At 41.1% G+C, this 21,589-nt stretch overlaps 1 long non-coding RNA gene across 1 annotated transcript in view; it reads right to left on the bottom strand.

The window, feature by feature from the left end:
- Positions 1–6,477: 6,477 nt before the first annotated feature.
- Positions 6,478–21,589, bottom strand: part of LOC132897823 (uncharacterized) — a 48,210-nt gene continuing 33,098 nt past the window's right edge. The window contains exon 2 of the long non-coding RNA XR_009656387.1: positions 6,478–7,049. This is a non-coding gene — a long non-coding RNA (uncharacterized LOC132897823). The remainder of the gene's footprint in view (positions 7,050–21,589) is intronic.

Here is a 21,589-nt window from a genome sequence, read left to right on the forward strand (position 1 = left end):
AAGGAACTGGTTGCTTAAAGGATATGGGACATGAAACATAAAAGCACGCTATATCAGTTTCTTTCCATTAAAAATATGAATTAATTGCATCAACAAATACAAAATCATCTATTAAATTCAGCAAAATCGTTATATTCGTGATGATTATATGGCATTTCTGCTCGACTTCCGATATGCATTTTTTGCAACCGGAAGAGCCGCTGTCACGTGATCATACGTAATAAAAACTTTCGGGCACAGCACAAGCGGGTAGACGAATGGAGAAGTGGATGACAAGAAAATTGTTTTTATAGTCTTTAAAGTACATTGGACATCATACATTGGACATCATGGTGTATTGTGCTGCTTATGGTTGCAATAATTCCAATGGGAAATGCCCTGGAGTAAGTTTTTTTGCATTCCCCAAGGACCCGAAGCTGAGGAAAGTGTGGGCTCACCTGCGCATGCGCAGTAGGCTTCGCGCATGCGCAGTAGGCTTGGTAGGACAAATCCAAGAGGTAGGATAACTTTACAGAACACCTGTTGAAAAAACTTTGCACCTACTGTTTCCCACAAACTGTGTTCGGACCATTTCACTGAAGATTCTTTCAACATTAATACTCAGGTACTGAGCGATATTAATTCATGAAACATGAAACAGGAAGTATAAGGATGAGAAAAAAAACCAGTTTAAATCGGGAAGCTGCGAACATTTGAGCCAGGCTGCACAAATGTGCGCAGCTTCCCGATTTAAACTGTTTTTTTCTCATCCTTATACTTCCTGTTTCATGTTTCATTAATTAATATCGCTTTTTTTTTTAAATCGGATCTGCGCGATTCAGCCGTGAAAAAGGCGGCATCCGCCGAAAAGCGCGCTGTTTGCATCCCTGCACGGAGGCCAGGGGACAGGGCAGGAATATTTTTGTTGATACGAGTGATCCGGTGTGATTTCGCGACCCCCCTGTTGAAGACCTCTGCGCTAAGCGACTGAAAGCCGAGGTAAGGATTAGTATTATAATTTTGGGTGTATCAATTATTGATTATCATAATTCTGACTCGTTTCGCCATTTTGAATGTTTTCATCTCGGACTCTGGAAGCATTGTATCTCAATCAATCTCGAAAAATATCAGCAAAAAAAAAAAAAACTAGCTTGCAACGGACTTTAGCTAGATCTATGATGAACTTTCAATGTATGATACAAAAATAATACTTCTTTCAACAGATCATTAGCCTTTGAGCAGAACTGTTTTTAACTTACCAGGATGTGTTATCGAGCCGACCGCTTTCAGTTTCATGGGGATTGAATGAACTCTCACTCTCAGAATCATCTGACCCGTCAGAGTAAAGACAAGATCCATGTTCATGTGAATTTCCAGCTATCGGTTCGAACTGATAGGGTCTAACTTCATATCTCTGTGAAACATCGGGAATGTCACTGTCGATGGTGTCCATTTCGGTAACCTGTTTACATTAGATTCCCAAGCGCTGGATCCTTGGAAAGTTTTTGTTGCGTCACGGGTCACGTGACCACCTAGCTCATTAACTCGTTTTACGCTGATGTATAAAAAAACTTGAATAATGTGATGATTTTCACATTTCTGACGCCCTGCAGTGATTTAGATGGCATTTCTTATGTCCTTTATACATAATTATGCCCAGGTAAAAATCCATGTCCCATATCCTTTAAGAAGGCCTTTGTGATTCCCTTGTATACCCATTTCCCCCCTTGCTTTTCTTTTTTATTTGCATTTATTTACTTAGCGTCAATAGTAGGGGCCTGACCTTTTCCATGTTCACTATGTAGATAAAAAAGATCAGTTGTGACATGTTGCAACACACCTGCAATAACTTGTTCAAGGGCCAAACAACAAAGGCCAGACTGCTTTCTGCCTGTTCTAGACAGATGAGTCTAGACTGATGAGCAGTCCAGTCCAGACATGACTCTTCATGAGCAACTGATGGGATTTTGACACCTGTAGGTTGAGGCAATTGGTGACTCAGAGACATACATCAGCCGTAGTTTCGTTTTAGCAAACCAGTTCAGAAAGACAGAATGGTTCATTTACGACTTTCTAAGAATTGCTCACACATTATCTCTTTTAATTGTATCTATTTTATGTGGAAATGACAAAGCTTTGCGTTTGAGAGAACGCCTTGTGGCATATTGTTCACTCAGTATGATGTGCATGATTGATGATAACACTCATTACATCACTGTTCAGGAGAAGGGACTAATGGGTACTTACTGGCATGCTTGGCAAGCTCCTGTCTCAGCTTTCTGAGCTCAGATTTCTTTTTGGGCGTTTGTTCAGATAGCATCTGGCCTCCCCTCATATAGGAGGAGCTTACCCAGTGCATCTATCTGTGTGAGATTAAATCAGTGTGTTTGACTGTGACTTTGCAAACCAGTGAGACTGACCATGCAATTATCATGCCATATACTTGGAATGCTTCTGGAATGTAATGGTTTAAACTTGTGCATTAGTCAAACTGACCACCTACTAGTGGACTTGGTTTGAAGGAAAACATTGGACTTGGGATCACTTTTACTGGGTAAGAGGAGATTTTTACATTTTTTTTTAATCATGTAGAGGATACAGTGTCATGTTTGACAAGGAAACAACCTTTCTGGGACCTTAAACAAAGCAAAACATGAATGATGTAAACAGGGCAGATCAGAACAGTGAAAAAAGAAAAGGTGATGATGGAATTGTACTGGAAATGGGCCAGAACGTTTCGAGAAAAGGCAGCCCTAGATAATCCGGGACCTGTTTATTTTGGTGGGCAGAGGATGTTCATGTGTATGCTTTTACTGTAGAGAGAAACTAGCATACTTGATCAGGCTACATGTTATTATGGAGCAGTATGGTTCATTTAGAATTGACACACTATAAAATAGCACTACTTGGTGGCAATTTTTTATTATTATTATTTACTCATAGTAGAATAGCTTTCTTTTGTAATATTACACTAATTATTGTGAAGACGTTTCAAATGGCTAACAGCAACCAACACCTCATAATGCGTAATTTTCTCTGTTGCCTGTTTTGGCCAAGAATCCTCTGACTATAACCATAATCCACGTCCAAGCGAATGTGCTCTGCAGTATTACATTCTGAAGAGTTAAATATTGACTTTGGATAAAATATAGAGTTCAAGCGACGTTTCCACACCATTATCATCTCTTTTTAAAGGTATTGCTCTTCAGGCTTGAAATGTGTCAAGCTGCTTTGCAGGCCTACATGCTTGTTGTAAGTCTGTTTTGTGTGTGAGTGTATGTGCACAGAGTGAAAGTGACAATGTGTGTGGGAGTGTACAGAGGATAGGAGAGGATAATCCTTTCGGAAAACAGGAAGAGAGCAAAAACATGCCAATTCCATGTCTCCCTCTCTCTTTCTTCTTATGCCTCTTGGTCATATTTTAGCATGAATATTTCAGTATTTATGCATTTTTTTTTTAAAAATGACGACATCTCAACCATAGATACCTGTGTAAATAAAGCAAGAGCAGCACTGTTCTGTATAGTCATCTACTGCTACTTCAGGAAAATCAGTCGATATCGATAATTAGTAGCTCATCCAGCCGACAGGTGATGAGTTTATGCCATCATGTGTTGTCTGTCGTACATCCGGCGTCGTCCACATTTCATGAAAATCGCTTCTTCTCTCTCAATTATTCACTGATTTTTATTCTTTTTGGCAGGAAGGTAGGTCTGTCTGAGGTGCATATGGCTTCTACCCAAATTTGCATAATTGCAATTAATAATGAAGATATGGAGTAATTAAGCTCTAATGAGCATTTTCCACACAAATCACTTCTTCTCCCTCAATTCTTCACTAATTTTTATTCTTTCTGGCATGAAAATAAGGGTAGCTGGGGTGCATATAAATTCTACCCAGATTTACCTAATTAGACTTAGACAAAACTTTATTTATCCCCGAAGGGCAATTAGAAGGGCGAAGAGCAGTACATTAAAAGAGCAAGAAAATCTCATCTCATCTCATTATCTCTAGCCGCTTTATCCTGTCCTACAGGGTCGCAGGCAAGCTGGAGCCTATCCCAGCTGACTACGGGCGAAAGGCGGGGTACACCCTGGACAAGTCGCCAGGTCATCACAGGGCTGACACATAGACACAGACAACCATTCACACTCACATTCACACCTACGCTCAATTTAGAGTCACCAGTTAACCTAACCTGCATGTCTTTGGACTGTGGGGGAAACCGGAGCACCCGGAGGAAACCCACGCGGACAACATGCAAACTCCGCACAGAAAGGCCCTCGCCGGCCCCGGGGCTCAAACCCAGGACCTTCTTGCTGTGAGGCGACAGCGCTAACCACTACACCACCATGCCGCCCCGAGCAAGAAAATAAAATCACAAAAAGAATAAAAATCACAAAAATGGGTGGGCAAAAACAAAAACAACCCCCCCCCCCCCAAAAAAAAAAAAAAAAAAAAAAAACCCAGCATATTATGTACAATATACAATGGCAGGCCTGTTGCCAGTAACAAAGTAAAAAAAAAAAAAAAGGCAGCAGATAAAATATGGCAAATAAATAAAATGACGCGTGGATAAAATTAAAATGACAATATGATAAGAGTGACATTGTAGTTAAAGTGACAAGGTGATATTGTAATATTGCACATCAGGACATGTGATATTGCACTAGAGTATTGTACAGAAGACTTAAGTTATTGCAACTGTCTTAGACTTCTTAGAGTTCAGGAGGAGAATAACACTTGGAACAAAGGTTGCTCTCCTCCTCTGGGTCTTACAGGCCGGACAGCGGAACCTGCGACCAGATGGCAGCTGCTTAAATGCCGGGAACAAAGCATGAGTCGAGTCCTTAAGAATTCGATGAGCCAGGCCGTTAGCCTGCTGCTTGTACACAGTATTCAGGTGGCAAGCAGGAATTAATTAAGCCTTAATGAGCAGTTCAATAAAAATTGTTTCTTCTCAGTCAATTCCTCGCTGTTTTGGATTCTTTCTGGCAAATAGGTCGGTATTCCTAGAGTGGATATAGTGGATTCCTAGAGTGGATATAATTTTTGTTCTTTCCTTCTGGACTAGACGAGGCTGGAGTGAGCAACGCCGTCATTGACGGTTTCATTATACATACACTTTCTCGATCGAATAAAAATGTTTGCTCTATTCCCTTCTAGCGGGTTCCATTCATTTGGTTTGATAGCATGCAATATTGTTAGCATATCGCTTATCCTGTGTGTATTACGTCACTATACCCAATGTAGAATGAGCATTGAATATGGTTTATGATATCGCATGGTTGTCAAGACAACATGACATCTCACGTCGGAAATGTAAAACTCCTGCACTAGTGAGCGACTGTGACAATTTCTAAACAAACATGGCCGCCAGGTTTGCTTCATTAAATACAGAAGATTTTGAGAGAATTTTGGAAGAGAAAGACGTGTTGAACACCCGAATGGAATGTGTATATAAAATAATAAAAATGCTGTCTGGCTTTTTCGTGGTATATCAGATATATTCCATTCAGCTTCTCGTCTTTGACTTGCTCAATATCATACTAGCTGAATGGAATATATCTGATATACCACTCAAGAGCAGCCAATATTATTTAATTATCATGATAAATGTCAAATCATTATTTCCTTCAGGTTTAAAAGCTGCCTTTTGCTCCTGGATGAAAGTTGAAGAAATCAGATGGTTAATCGTGGCTTTATAATATTATTTATGGTCAGAACATGACAAACAACTGTGAAACAGCAAACCATTTCACAAATCTGAGATAGTAGAACATTATCAACAAATAAAACAATATGAATGAAGCGAGGATTAGCTTGTTATTTTTCCTCATAGTTTTCTTAGATTTGTCCGAGAAGATGTACATTTTAGATTAGGTGCAATTCTTCAGCAGAGAGGCCAAAATTGTGAAATTATTAAGATTGCCATAACTTGTCAGCTCAGTGATATTGCTAAAGTATGGAATACAAGGCAAAATGTACTGAAAACCATATTTAAAAAAATCATCACCCCAATTATAGCAATGTCGCGTCAGAGAAATTTTGGTTTGAATTTTTAGGGTTTTTTTCCTGACATAATTCCGTTGCTGACTTTCCTTTCCTCATTTTCTTTCATTCCTCATTTCCATGCAAGATTTTGCATTCAGAGTTAAACATAGCCAAATTTTTCTATGCTTTTTTAGGGTCAAAAGATACCCCATACAGTGTGAAATTTTTATCTTGAGTACTGCAACTAAAAAGTTACTACATTTTGCTGTGAATGTAATTCCGTTACTGAAGAACTACCCATTATAACTTTTGGATTGTAGAATATTAAACGTAAACTAATCATTATGGATAAGTACGCTTTTCATTAAAGTTGACTAGATTTAATATTTTATGTCTAGAATAGGCTATTTTATTCAATTTTTGGTAGCTGTGTTAGGCTACTTTAAAAAAGCATGCACTCACATTTATGGCAGTTAAGCTGTTGAACTGGGAAACCAGTGGTAGTCAAGTCAAGTTTATTTTAATAGCGCTTTTAACAATACACATTATCGCAAAGCAGCTTTATAGAAAATTAAAGACTTTAAACATGAGCTAATTTTATCCCTAATCTGTCCTCAACGAGCAAGCCTGTGGTGACGGTGGCAAAGAAAAACTCCCTCAGACAACATGAGGAAGAAACCTCGAGACTCAAAACGGAACCCATCCTCATTTGGGTGATAACAGACAGCATAATTATAAAGAATTCACTTCTATAACAGTGTCCAGGAAATTCATTATAGTTTTAACATGAAGTCTGTTTTGTTGAAGTTATAAACTGTTCATTGATGGAAACTTGAGTGCAAGACTGTTCATGACAACTGCAGTCCTGAAGTTAGCAAGTTAACTGTCATCCTCAGCCATAAAAGCATTACTGTAAGTGTCCAGAGTGTCTTCCAAGTGCGACTTTCAACTGTCCATATGGGGCCGTCCTCTACAGGAGCGATGTGATGAGACTCCAGTCAGATGTAGGGCATCAGGATGGATCAGGCAGGTCCGAGGAGCAGAAGGGGTCAGCATCTCGGTCTCAGGATCGACATCTAACTCGGAGAGACAGACAGAGTGAAGGGGAGGGGAAGAGAGAGAGAGAGAGAGAGAGAGAGAGAACACAGGTTGTTAGGTATGCCCAATGTCACCTAATGAGTAGGAACAGTATACATTTTGTGTTGAGTGTAAGCAGGGACTCCGGCAAAACTAACTATGACAGCATAACTAAAAGGGGAGAGCCAGAAGGAAACACAGGCATGAGGGAGCCCTGGGACATAAAGCAGCCAGCCGCTACACCGTCAACAAACCCGAGTGAGTGGGGGGCTGACAGCATCCATACATCTCATCTCATTATCTCTAGCCGCTTTATCCTTCTACAGGGTCGCAGGCAAGCTGGAGCCTATCCCAGCTGACTACGGGCGAAAGGTGGGGTACACCCTGGACAAGTCGCCAGGTCATCACAGGGCTGACACATAGACACAGACAACCATTCACACTCACATTCACACCTACGGTCAATTTAGAGTCACCAGTTAACCTAACCTGCATGTCTTTGGACTTTACCAAAACACTCCATGTCTGAGGACCCTCCAGATCTACTCCTTTACCTCATAAACACAAAAGGCTTGACTAAACAGATATGTTTTCAGCCTCTATTTAAACACTGAGACTGTGTCTGAGCCCCATGGCTAGTTTGGTAGACCAGACTAGCCATGGAGTCGCATGGTTTTCATACCATGGCCTATTATGTTTAGTTTTATATTATCCAGCAAAGAAAGTTCAGTGGATTCGACCTGCTTGCGACATGTATGGAATAAAGTGTTTTCCAGTTTTGACAATGGGATGTTGAACGGATGATGTGTGGACATGTAGATTGTGACAAGTAGCTAGGTCTCATTTTCTGCAGTAACACAATAAATAGACAAAAAAAACCCCACCTTAATTCTGGTCAGCATGCCAAACCCTTTGTTTTAGCTGACAAAAATCTCAGTTGTAGTCAGTAGCTTCCTATTATTAAACCAAACAAAATACAAAACTTTCAAAAACATTCTGCTATGAGATTATTTTATTGAGTCATAAGCAGTGGGTTCAATTAGTCACATTATTAATAAAGATGGGTACATACCTGCTGTGACTGCGAGTTGGCCTAGTGGTTAGTGTGTCTGTCTCTCGACCGGGAGATTGCAAGTTCTACTCGCAGTCAGGTCATACCAAAGACCATCATGAAAATGATACCTACTGCCGTCTGACAAGGCATGCTGCAATACAGATGTGAGTAGGGAAGTCAAACTCTTGTGGTTACCAAAGGACTAGTCCCCCACTGTAACCCTGGCTGTATAGGTGAGAGGCTGAGGGTTATCAAAACAGAGATCAGCGCTGCATCCATATGCCTTAAAGAGCTAGTTAGTACTGGGACAGGAGACTGCCTGGGAAGACCAGATTCTGGTGTGAGAGGAACTTTCACATACCTGTGTTGTGAACCATAGCGGTCTCATGCACTAATGATGCAGACAGTGGTTTTTTTCCCCATGTACAGCAGGAGATGCAAAAAAATGTATTCCACTATCCAGTTTTCTCCCTCAGCAATGGTGTACGCTACTATGGCAGTTCATGACGCAGCAGCACTGATCTACCATGGCAGCATTTTTCAGAATCATGACAGAAAATCAACACACAGCCTCCAACATCATCTTCTTCTTCTACTTCTTCTTCTTCTTCTTCAGTGTTCTGCCTGATGGCAAGTCTGCTCTGACAGCTTCAGCCATCAAAATTTCCAGGGAAGAATTACAGGAGTAGTTTCCCGTTGCCTTCTACTGGACCATTATAGAGGTTTTCTCCTCTCAATCATTCACACAGACATTCACATCTATGGACGATTTAGAGTAGCCAGTTAACCTAACCGTATGTTTTTAAACCGTGGGGGAAACCGGAGCACCCGGAGGAAACCCACACAGACACAGGGAGAACATGCAAACTCCACACAGAAAGACCCCCGTCAGCCACTGAGCACCTCCAACATAGTACTGCTGAAACAAAATGAAATTAATTACTCAAACTTCAACATGGCATGATGCCAACTTCATATTCTCTATCAAAGCATGGAAATTAATTATATCAAACATTTGTTATATTTATACCGAGGAAAATTCTATCACGATAATTATCGTTATCATTTTGCTGTCCAGCCTTAGGCCTGTGTGTGTGTGTGTGTGTTGTACTCGAGTCACTAAACCTCGAGTCCGAGTCCAGTCTCGAGTCCCCAGTGTTCAAGTCCAAGTCAAGTCCAAGTCTCATCTCATCTCATTATCTCTAGCCGCTTTATCCTTCTACAGGGTCACAGGCAAGCTGGAGCCTATCCCAGCTGACTACGGGCGAAAGGCGGGGTACACCCTGGACAAGTCGCCAAGTCATCACAGGGCTGACACATAGACACAGACAACCATTCACACTCACATTCACACCTACGGTCAATTTAGAGTCACCAGTTAACCTAACCTGCATGTCTTTGGACTGTGGGGGAAACCGGAGCACCCGGAGGAAACCCACGTGGACACGGGGAGAACATGCAAACTCCACACAGAAAGGCCCTCGCCGGCCCCGGGGCTCGAACCCAGGACCTTCTTGCTGTGAGGCGACAGCGCTAACCACTACACCACCGTGCCGCCCCAAGTCCAAGTCATTAAAAATTTTTTTGAATCGAGTCCAAGTTGATTCCACTACTGGTCCGAGTTGAGTCTGAGAACAAGACTCCAACTGCACCATTTGATGGTGGCTGTTTCAGCCATTAACGTTAGTTTGTTCCTGAACATGACATATGAACAGGTGAATGCGCATTCTCTTTGTCAGGGAGTGTGAAGGTAAACAATCGAGAATGGCAGACAAAATCGTAAAACAGTGAAACATGCAATAGGTTGAGCAAGGCATAAACAGGCTACCGTAGACTCGGCAGAATCAAAGATGAGAAACAGGAAATCAGGGATCAGGAACCAAACAAGGAAATAAGGCTCAGTAATGTGTCAGCAACACAACTCAATACTTTGCAAAGTAAGTGTGTTTTCACAGTTTTTATATAGGCGCACTGATTGTGCCTTAATCCTGTACAGGTGTGAGTTACAGTGCCTTGCGAAAGTATTCATCCCCCTTGGTGTTTGTCCTGTTTTGTTGCATTACAAGCTGGAATTAAAATGGATTGTTGGGAGGTTAATACCATTTGATTTACACAACATGCCTACCACTGTAAAGGGGCACGTTGTTTTTTTTTATTGTGACACAAACAATAATTAAGATAAACAAACATAAATCTGGAGTGTGTATAAGTATTCACCCCCTTTCGTATGAAACCCCTGAATAAGAGCTGGTCCAACCAATTCACTTCATAAGTCACATAATTAGTTGATTAAGATCCACCTGTGTGCAATCAAAGTGTCACATGATCTGTCACATGATATCTGTATAAATCAACCTGTTCTGGAAGGACCCTGACTCTGCAACATTACTAAGCAAGCAACATGAAAACCAAGGAGCCTCCAAACAGGTCAGAGAAAAGTTGTGGAGAAGTATAGATCAGGGTTGGGTCATAAAAAATATCCCAAACTTTGAATATCCCAGGGAGCACCATTAAATCCATTATAGCAAAATGGAAAGAATATGGCACCACTACAAACCTGACAAGAGAAGGCCCCGCCCACCAAAACTCAGGCCGGGCAAGGAGGGCATTAATCAGAGATGCAACAAAGACACTAATGATAACACTGAAGAAGCTGCAAAGATCCACAGTGGAAATGGGAGTATCTGTCCATATGACCACTTTAAGCCGTACACTCCACAGAGCAGGGCTTTATGGAAGAGTGGCCAGAAAAAAAGTCATTGCTTAACAAAACACATTTGGAGTTTGCCCAACTGCATGTGGCAGACTCCCCAAACACATGGAAGAAGATTCTCTGGTCAAATGAGACTAAACTTGATCTTTTGGGCCATCATAGGAAACGCCATGTGTGACACAAGCCCAACATCCTGAGAACACCATCCCTACAATGAAGCATGGCTGTGGCAGCATCATGCTGTGGGGATGTTTTTCATCTGCAGGGACAGGAAAGCTGGTCAGGACTGAAGGAAAGATGGATGGCACTCAGTACATGGCAATTCTGGAGGAAAACCTGTTTGACTCAGCCAGAGGTTTGAGACTGGGACGAAGGTTCACGTTCCAGCAGGACAATGACCCTAAACATACTGCTAAAGCTACACTGGAGTGGTTTAAAGGGAAACATTTAAATGTCTTGGAATGGCCTAGTCAAAGCCCAGACCTCAATCCAATTGAGAATCTGTGGCATAACTTGAAGATTGCTGTACACCAACACAACCCATCTAACTTGAAGGAGTTGGAGCAGTTTTGCCTTGAGGAATGGGCAAAAATCCCAGTGGCTAGATGTGCTAAGCTAATAGAGACATACCCCCAAGAGACTTGTAGCTATAATTGCAGCAAAAGGTGGCTCTATAAAGTATTGACTTTGCAGGTGTGAATACTTATGCACACTCCAGATTTCTGTTTTTTCATCTTAATTATTGTTTGTGTCACAATAACAAAAAAACAATGTGCACCTTTAAAGTAGTAGGCATGTTGTGTAAATCAAATGGTGCTAACCCCCCAAAAATCCATTTTAATTCCAGTTTGTAATGCAACAAAAAAGGACAAACACCAAGGGGGATGAATACTTTTGCAAGGCACTGTATTTACGGTGCACCTGAGAGTCTATCTGATGCACATGCCAAGGGGCACAGGTGTGATACTCTTGCATGAAATTAGTCCAAAATTAATGTAAATATAAATATCTTATGCCAAATTATTATGGCATATTACAAAAAATAAAGAAAAATCCGAGTCCTCATCTCCAATTTACGAGTCCGAATGCAGTTAATGCACGAGTCCGAGTCCAAGTCTGAGTCATTGGTGCGCAAGTCCAAGTCAAGTCACGAGTCCTTAAAATTAGGGCACGACTCGGACTCGAGCACTACAAGCCTGGTCTGTGTGTGTGTGTGTGTGTGTACTTCCATTTTGACACAGATTTGCTCTCTAGAGGAAATTATCAGTGCTAATCATCCAAAAGTAAGTTGAACTGCAGTGATGTGAGGAACCATTATTGTTGTGGCTTCTACTTTACCATAAGAGCCAGAGAAATTCAGTTGGGCACTAGCTATTCTCATCTCATCTCATTATCTCTAGCCACTTTATCCTGTTCTACAGGGTCTCAGGCAAGCTGGAGCCTATCCCAGCTGACTACGGGCGAGAGGCGGGGTACACCCTGGACAAGTCACCAGGTCATCACAGGGCTGACACATAGACACAGACAACCATTCACACTCACATTCACACCTACGGTCAATTTAGAGTCACCAGTTAACCTAACCTGCATGTCTTTGGACTGTGGGGGAAACCGGAGCACCCGGAGGAAACCCATGCGGACACGGGCAGAACATGCAAACTCCGCACAGAAAGGCCCTCGCTGGCCACGGAGCTCGAACCCAGGACCTTCTTGCTGTGAGGCGACAGCGCTAACCACTACACCACTGTGCCGCCCGCACTAATGGTGCGTTCATGTGCTATGGGAATTATGGTAAATACCAAACGCCGACATGGAAAGCACACATGAACGCCCCGCCCCCTCTTGTGGTATTTTCCACTGGGCAACTCGTAGAAAATTTTGATACACGAGTTGCCGAGATGAGATGAACTTTAACCTTTTCAACATGGCGGCGAACGGTACAAGACACTTGAATGATAAGCATTGTACGCTACTAAAGTTTTTTTTTACTAGTACTAGTGGGTAGTTTTTGGTGTCTATGCAATGTTGCGTCATTAACAAGTGTAATATAATACGTTAGAAATCCGTTTCCTTTAAAAATGTGTTGTTATGGTTTGTTTTTACCTATCCAGAGCAGACGCTATTGCTAACGATAGCTAACGATTCTGAATCTGGTCCACCATCTTTAATTTGTCAACATCAACAAAAGCATGTGAACACAACACACTGGTAAATACCACTTCCCAACTGGGAAATATCATCTTCCCATAGCACATGAACGCAGCATAACTATTTGGCAGGTTATTAGACACAGTGCGACTACTGTATACTGTATCCAACAGATACAACGCCTTCTACTTAAAATAATGACTTTCTTTCAAAACATTAATGCATTACATTTTTCCTCTATTTCTTAAACTAGGTAGTCGTAACTCTTACTTCCCATACTGTGTCTCTAATATGGAAACACAAGGACCATTTCTCATTATATTAAATCACTTTAGCCAAATGTCATAGCTATTCAATGGGAAAATCTGTTTCCACTTTTTAGCTCAAGTTATTTTTTTTCAGCCTGTGCCTTTTGAATATGCCAAAAGTTGACTATTACGTTCTTCTTGGATCTAACAACCAAAACCTCTTGTCAGTTCCACGCACTTATTTAAAGACCTGTGGTGACCGAGCTTTTGAGGTTGTTGCCCCCAAATTGTGGAATGCCCTGCTCATCCATTTCAGGTTCGCTGACTCTATGGACTGTTTTAAAAGGCAGCTGAAGGCTCACTTGTTTAAACAAGCATTCAACTCCTGTTGATTTCTTATTCTTCCTTATGCACTTGTTGTTGTGTGTGTTATTTATTTTACTGTGATTGTATTTGTGTGGGCGGCATGGTGGTGTAGTGGTTAGCACTGTCGCCTCACAGCGAGAAGGTCCTGGGTTCGAGCCTAGTGGCTGACGAGGGCCTTTCTATGTGGAGGTTGCATGTTCTCCCCATGTCTGCGTGGGTTTCCTCCGGGTGCTCCGGTTTCCTCCACAGTCCAAAGACATGCAGGTTAGGCTAATTGGTGGCTCTAAATTGACCGTAGGTGTGAATGTGAGTGTGAATGGTTGTCTGTGTCTATGTGTCAGCCCTGTGATGACCTGGTGACTTGTCCAGGGTGTACCCCGCCTTTCGCCCGTAGTCAGCTGGAATAGGCTCCAGCTTGCCTACGACCCTGCACAGGATAAGTGTTTATGGATGGATGGATGGATGGATTTGTTTTATTTCTATTTTATTCACTTTTGTAAAGCACTTTGTGACTTTTGTCTGTGAAAAGTGCTATATAAATAAATTTTACTTACTTACTTCTGACCTATAGATCAGTGGCGGCTGCTGGTTTTTAAAACAGGGGAAGCCCATTTTACGCATTCATCGTAAAACCTGTAGGCCGGATATCAAAGCATAGAAAGGTGTGCTCCATTAGCATAGTGAACTAGACAACCCCACCTAGTGGCAGAAAGTATTTTTGCTTGTACATTTCATGTTATAGTCTGGCTTGCCAGGCTAGTGCCTCATATCCTTAATCAAAAATATCAAACATCCAAAAATCACTGGCTATTCAATGAAGAGCCTTGAACATCATACCCTGATATGCAACACAGAGTCTTTAACACAACACCCAGCTGTGCAACACATCCTTGAACATCTTCTGCAACACAGTCTGGAAATTCATAACCAGGTAGGCTGTGCAACACACAGAACCTTGAATATTATACCCAGGTATAACCTATAACACAGAGCCCACCATTCTCTTAACATTACTGAACAATATACACACTTCAGATTCATGAACATTATATGATGCACACTATTTATACACAAATTCTGCCCTCCGCTCCTTTTCCAGAAAATGGTCTGTGACCCTGTCATACCAGCTGGTTGTGCTTATACGAGCACCTTCATCGATGGCATGTTCCACCCTGACCCTCCCCAGACAGCTAAGTCTTGCACATGAAGTGACATGCTCATTGCTCGTTTCATGCCTTTTGCAAGCCCTTTTGAAATTCACCAGGTCCCCAAACCCATCTTTTGACCAAACTAAATTTCCCTGAGAGGGCTTCATCAAAAGACATGGCCAACAGTACATATTATTAGTCACAGGAGACCCAGTCAACCAGTTCACATTTTCATACCAAGACACCTGAAAAGACCTGTTATGACCTGCTGATTTTTGAATGAGATTAAGCTTGGGCTTTGGTCTGCCTTGCTCTTTAATTCTCACTTTCTCCTCATATGGCAGAGTGTCAAAACGTTTTGACAAAAGCATGTCCATGACGTTTGCCATTATAGCAGATAGATACCAGCTGTTAGCAGCTAGCACTGCAGATCCCAATAAGGCTCAAGCTAGCCTACAACCACGTTGATTGAACTACAAATGAAATAAACGAGTGAATTCACGAATGATCAAACTGATAGAATGGATGAAAGTTAACGGAGCACAACAAGTAATATTTACATTTATTTACAGAGTAATGTACAGAGACATCAATGAGAAGAAACGTTTATATGAAAAGAAATTCGGACAGCACTTTGGCACATGACTACACTTTCTCGACATCCGCTAGGGACTGACTGATCATGCTTACCGTGTTCCTCGCCGACACCGAAGTACAGCGACTGCCCTCCTCATGTCTTTCAAACACCACCTCCAATAATCCTTTATCAGCCCGGCTTCTTGGCCCGCCCATGTCCCGTTTACCCCCAGAGATACCTGGCTTCCCTGGAAGTGACGATTTTGTCGATTTTAACCAATAACAACTAGCCGAAATTGGCTGTTCAGAGCCGTCTCGTAGACTGCAACGGATACCCGGCTGCCAGCAAAGGTGATTCTCGTAGCGAACTGCAAGTTCGTCAGACATCACTCAAATAAGTCACAGGATGACATAGGGATAGTTATGAACGTAAATACAATCTTGGGCATATATTATGTTATGCAAGTTATTGTTTTAATGAGAATTCAACGTCGTAGACGCCGCAGTTTGGGGAGAGAATTTTAGGGGAAGTTCGGCTTCCCTTGTTGTCTCTGAGAAATCGCCCCTGCTATAGATCAGGTACTATTACGAAACATATCTGCGCTAATGATAAGGTCTGTGTGTACTCTCACATTGTGGACACTTGACACTTTTTTCCCAGTCAGTACATTATCCATTGCAGCTTCATGCAACTCCACAAAACTACCGATTCACAGCTCTAGCACTACGGTTAATCATATCGAATGCAAAATACAGTTCTGTTCTTATGCCTCATTAGTTTGAAAATTGATTAATAGGGCTCTTCCTGTCTCCTGTGCTACTCATTCCTAACTGCTACAAAGTGACAGAAGCCCCCCAAAATAAAGGAGTTTCAACAAGAAGTCCCTTCCTCTCTCTCACACACACACACACACACACACACACACACACACACACACACACACACACACATATATATATATATTAGAGATGCTGAGAGAACAGATTGTAAATACAGGGGGGTTTGGCTTCAGGTATAATAGATGCCCAAAACGCTAAATCTGTTCAAATGCATACTTATTGCGTGCCATCTGGCTACACTTCATGCCAGTGAGGCATCTTTGTAGCATTTCATGTCCAGCAAAGATTGCCGTTTCACTTCGCAGCACCTGTGCTGCTGCTGCTGCTGCCATTTTAAAAGCACAGAGATCTTTGGGGTCTGAGTAAGCAACACCATGAAAAATATTTCTGAAATAATTATTAGATGAAACGTGCTTCTGAAGTCTCATCTCATTATCTCTAGCCACTTTATCCTTCTACAGGGTCGCAGGCAAGCTGGAGCCTATCCCAGCTGACTACGGGCGAAAGGCAGGGTACACCCTGGACAAGTCGCCAGGTCATCACAGGGCTGACACATAGACACAGACAACCATTCACACTCACATTCACACCTACGGTCAATTTAGAGTCACCAATTAACCTAACCTGCATGTCTTTGGACTGTAGGGGAAACCGGAGCACCCGGAGGAAACCCACGCGGACAACATGCAAACTCCACACAGAAAGGCCCTCGCCGGCCCCGGGGCTCAAACCCAGGACCTTCTTGCTGTGAGGCGACAGCGCTAACCACTACACCACCGTGCCACCCCTGCTTCTGAAGTATAATAGAAATTTTAAACTGGCTATACGGTAGAAGTTTTAAGATTTGTGCTCCAGACAGAAATTACTTTGCAGTTTCTTGGTAATATTAGCTGTATTTTTTTTTGTCTTATTACCTTCAAAAGTGAGAAGAAAAAGAGGCTGGTGAAGGAAAAACTATTACGTCAATCATAATGCAAGTGATGACAGGAACGAACTTGTTTTATTGATGTTCCACTACATTAAAATGTAACTATAAATAAATAAAAAGTAACCTATGTTTTGAATAAAAAAATTGATGGATTAAGAACAATTTAAAGCTGCAAAATATGTTTACCAGGGTAAAACTGAACCAGTTCTAAACTATGCTGACAGTGCATGGGGTAGTTTATCCGTTGGAAGTTGCACAAACTTATAGATTGTTAGATTTAAAGCCATGATTTAAGTTAGTTTTATAGCTACAAACTCGACCTGCTCGCGTTATCACCAGACGAGACTCCTCTAAAGACGCTACAGAAGTTTTAAACTGGATTGATTTAGAGACAAACGGAAAACTTCATAAGTGTTTGCTAGCATTTAAATGGCGTCATCATTTAGTTCCTAAATATTTGAGTGACTATTTCACAAGGAACTTGAGTATTCAGTTATAACACTCGACGTAAATCTGATCTCCATTTGCCAAAACCTAAGTTTATGCTTGATAAATAAACTTTTAGTTATTCAGGTTCTTTACTGTTTAATTCACTGCCAGCAAATATTAAAATCAACTACATCTCTAAATCAATTTAAAAGACTCATTAGGTCATATTTTTCATAGTCTTATCTCATCTCATCTCATTATCTCTAGCCACTTTATCCTGTTCTACAGGGTCGCAGGCAGCCTATCCCAGCTGACTACGGGCGAAAGGCGGGGTACACCCTGGACAAGTCGCCAGGTCATCACAGGGCTGACACATAGACACAGACAACCATTCACACTCACATTCACACCTACGCTCAATTTAGAGTCACCAGTTAACCTAACCTGCATGTCTTTGGACTGTGGGGGAAACTGGAGCACCCGGAGGAAACCCACGCGGACACGGGGAGAACATGCAAACTCCACACAGAAAGGCCCTCGCCGGCCACGGGGCTCGAACCCGGACCTTCTTGCTGTGAGGCGACAGCGCTAACCACTACACCACCGTGCCACCCTTCATAGGCTTATTTATATTATTATCCCTGTGTTCTAAATCACTCACTTGTTCACGACTCCCTACTCCTTATATAGGGAATTACTATATAGAGGACTATCTAGTGAGCTCATTGGTAAAATGAAAAAACCCTTTCAGACACTACTCCGCCACACCGTTATTTATGTCATTACTGTCGCACAATTAAAATGTGCCAGATCAGTCGGCTGGTAGGTTTTCAAAATAATAAATCCATATTATACTGAGCGTATTTCCCACATTAATAAATACAAAGTACTTTGCGTCTGCTGCATCTTTCAGTTCTTTTAAATCAAGGCTGCATACTTTCTTCTTTGCCGCTGCGTTTTATTAAATCAAATTTGAGGCTTTTGATTAATTCCTCACTCTGCACTCTAACTTTTATTCTTGTATTTTATCTGTCTATTTTTATTTTAGCTGTTTTCTATTCTCTTTCTATTTTAATTATACTTGAATGTCTGTTTATAATGTGTTTCTTCCTCCGTCCATTCACCCCAACACACTTTTTTTTTTTTTCAGCGCGACCGCAATGCATGATGGGATATATTGTTTGGTTAGTCACCATCGGTTGGACACTACTTTTCATGGTGCATTGTGGGATACTATGAGTCCACTATATAGGGTGTAATAATTCTCACTATACATTTGGACAGCACTACAAAATGGCAAACTCACTATATAGTCCACTATATAGTGAGTAGTGAGTGATTTCGGACGCAGGGTATGATATTTTTGTAAGTTTCATAAATATATATTTTTCTTAAAATCTTCATTGTTTTTTTTCCCTCTTAAAACCATAATGGCAGTTGTAATTAAAATTTTAGATTAATCATATTAATGAGATTTTTTAAAGATTACTGTAACATATTTTAAAATTGCAATTAATGTAGTTTTATCTATCTATCTACAGTGGTGCTTGAAAGTTTGTGAACCCTTTAGAATTTTCTATATTTCTGCATAAATATGACCTAAAACATCATCAGATTTTCACACAAGTCCTAAAAATGGATAAAGGGAACCCAGTTAAACAAATGAGACAAAAATATTATACTTGGTAATTTATTTATTGAGGAAAATGATCCAATATTACATATCTGTGAGTGGCAAAAGTATGTGAACCTTTGCTTTCAGTATCTGGTGTGACCCCCTTGTGCAGCAATAACTGCAACTAAACGTTTCTGGTAACTGTTGATCAGTCCTGCACACCGGCTTGGAGGAATTTTAGCCCATTCCTCCGTACAGAACAGCTTCAACTCTGGGATGCTGGTGGGTTTCCTCACATGAACTGCTTGCTTCAGGTCCTTCCACAACATTTCGAGTGGATTAAGGTCAGGACTTTGACTTGGCCATTCCAAAACATTAACTTTATTCTTCTTTAACCATTCTTTGGTAGAACGACTTGTGTGCTTAGGGTCGTTGTCTTGCTGCATGACCCACCTTCTCTTGAGATTCAGTTCATGGACAGATGTCCTGACATTTTCCTTTAGAATTCGCTGGTATAATTCAGAATTCATTGTTCCATCAATGATGGCAAGCCATCCTGGCCCAGATGCAGCAAAACAGGCCCAAACCATGATACTACCACCACCATGTTTCACAGATGGGATAAGGTTCTTATGCTGGAATGCAGTGTTTTCCTTTCTCCAAACATGATGCTGCTCATTTAAAACAAAAAGTTCTATTTTGGTCTCATCCGTCCACAAAACATTTTTCCAATAGCCTTCTGGCTTGTCCATGTGATCTTTAGCAAACTGCAGACGAGCAGCAATGTTCTTTTTGGAGAACAGTGGCTTTCTCCTTGCAACCCTGCCATGCACACCATTGTTCAGTGTTCTCCTGGTGATAGACACATGAACATTAACATTAGCCAATGTGAGAGAGGCCTTCAGTTGCTTAGAAGTTACCCTGGGGTCCTTTGTGACCTCGCCGACTATTACACGCATTGCTCTTGGAGTGATCTTTGTTGGTCGACCACTCCTGGGGAGGGTAACAATGGTCTTGAATTTCCTCCATTTGTACACAATCTGTCTGACTGTGGATTGGTGGAGTCCAAACTCTTTAGAGATGGTTTTGTAACCTTTTCCAGCCTGATGAGCGTCAACAACGCTTTTTCTGAGGTCCTCAGAAATCTCCTTTGCTCATGCCATGATACACTTCCACAAACATGTGTTGTGAAGATCAGACTTTGATAGATCCCTGTTCTTTCAATAAAACAGGGTGCCCACTCGCACCTGATCGTCATCCCATTGATTGAAATCACCTGACTCTAATTTCACCTTCAAATTAACGGCTAATCCTAGAGGTTCACATACTTTTGCCACTCACAGATATGTAATATTGGATCATTTTCCTCAATAAATAAATGACCAAGTATAATATTTTTGTCTCATTTGTTTAACTGGGTTCTCTTTATCTAATTTTAGGACTTGTGTGAAAATCTGATGATGTTTTAGGTCATATTTATGCAGAAATATAGAAAATTCTAAAGGGTTCACAAACTTTCAAGCACCACTCTATCTATCTATCTATCTATCTATCTATCTATCTATCTATCTATCTATCTATCTATCTATCTATCTAATAGTGTAAAACCTTGGATTTTAGTCTTTATAAATATGAGCTGTCATAAAGGTTCAAACCAAGGATTTATAATAAAGCAATTGAATCAACTTCAACCTATAAATCTGTGATGATGAGAAATCGTGAGTCTATTTAATAAGATAAAATACCCATGAGCTATAAATAGGTCGGATTAAACAAGTACACCATTAACCTGATTTAAAAACACCCTATAGTGCTATAGAACATTCACAATGGAACACTGCTGCAGAGTTTACAGGCATTGGAAGAAAAAAAAACATCTTCCATCCTTTGAGCTATGAGTGAATCTCAGGTCGAACAGAAGGTCTGCCTCAGCTGAGTGATGTACTCTTGATAGGATATACCGTTTCAGCAGATCAACGAGCTATGCTGGAGCTAAAATATTTAGAGCTTGACACATCATAACCAGTACTTTACAGTCAATGCGTAACTGAATCATCAGCCAGAGTAAATAAAATAATGTGATTCAATTTTTTTTTTTAATGGTGATGCAGGCTGCAGCAATAATATTATAAATGTTATAGAAGCATGTACTATTTTTATAGCACATGTGCTACTGACTTTTTTCCTCCTAATATTGCTGCTACACAACACAATAGTTTACAGTCCGTTGTGTAAAAGCTTTCCTGCACAACATTGTCCTGTGTATTTATTGTTCTGTGTAGTTATTGTCCTGCACTTGTCTCACACTGTTGCGTATTTGCGTTTTATGTAGTCTTATGTCCTGCTATGTGTTGCGCCACGGTCCTGGATAAATGTCATTTCGTTCCAATGTATAGAGGTTTTCGACATGATGTCACAGGTGACGTGATGCCCCAGTGTCCGCCATTTTGAAGGTCAATCTAGCTAATGTCAAC

This window comes from Neoarius graeffei, chromosome 14 (assembly GCF_027579695.1).
Source record: "Neoarius graeffei isolate fNeoGra1 chromosome 14, fNeoGra1.pri, whole genome shotgun sequence".
NCBI classification, from domain to species: Eukaryota; Metazoa; Chordata; class Actinopteri; order Siluriformes; family Ariidae; genus Neoarius; species Neoarius graeffei.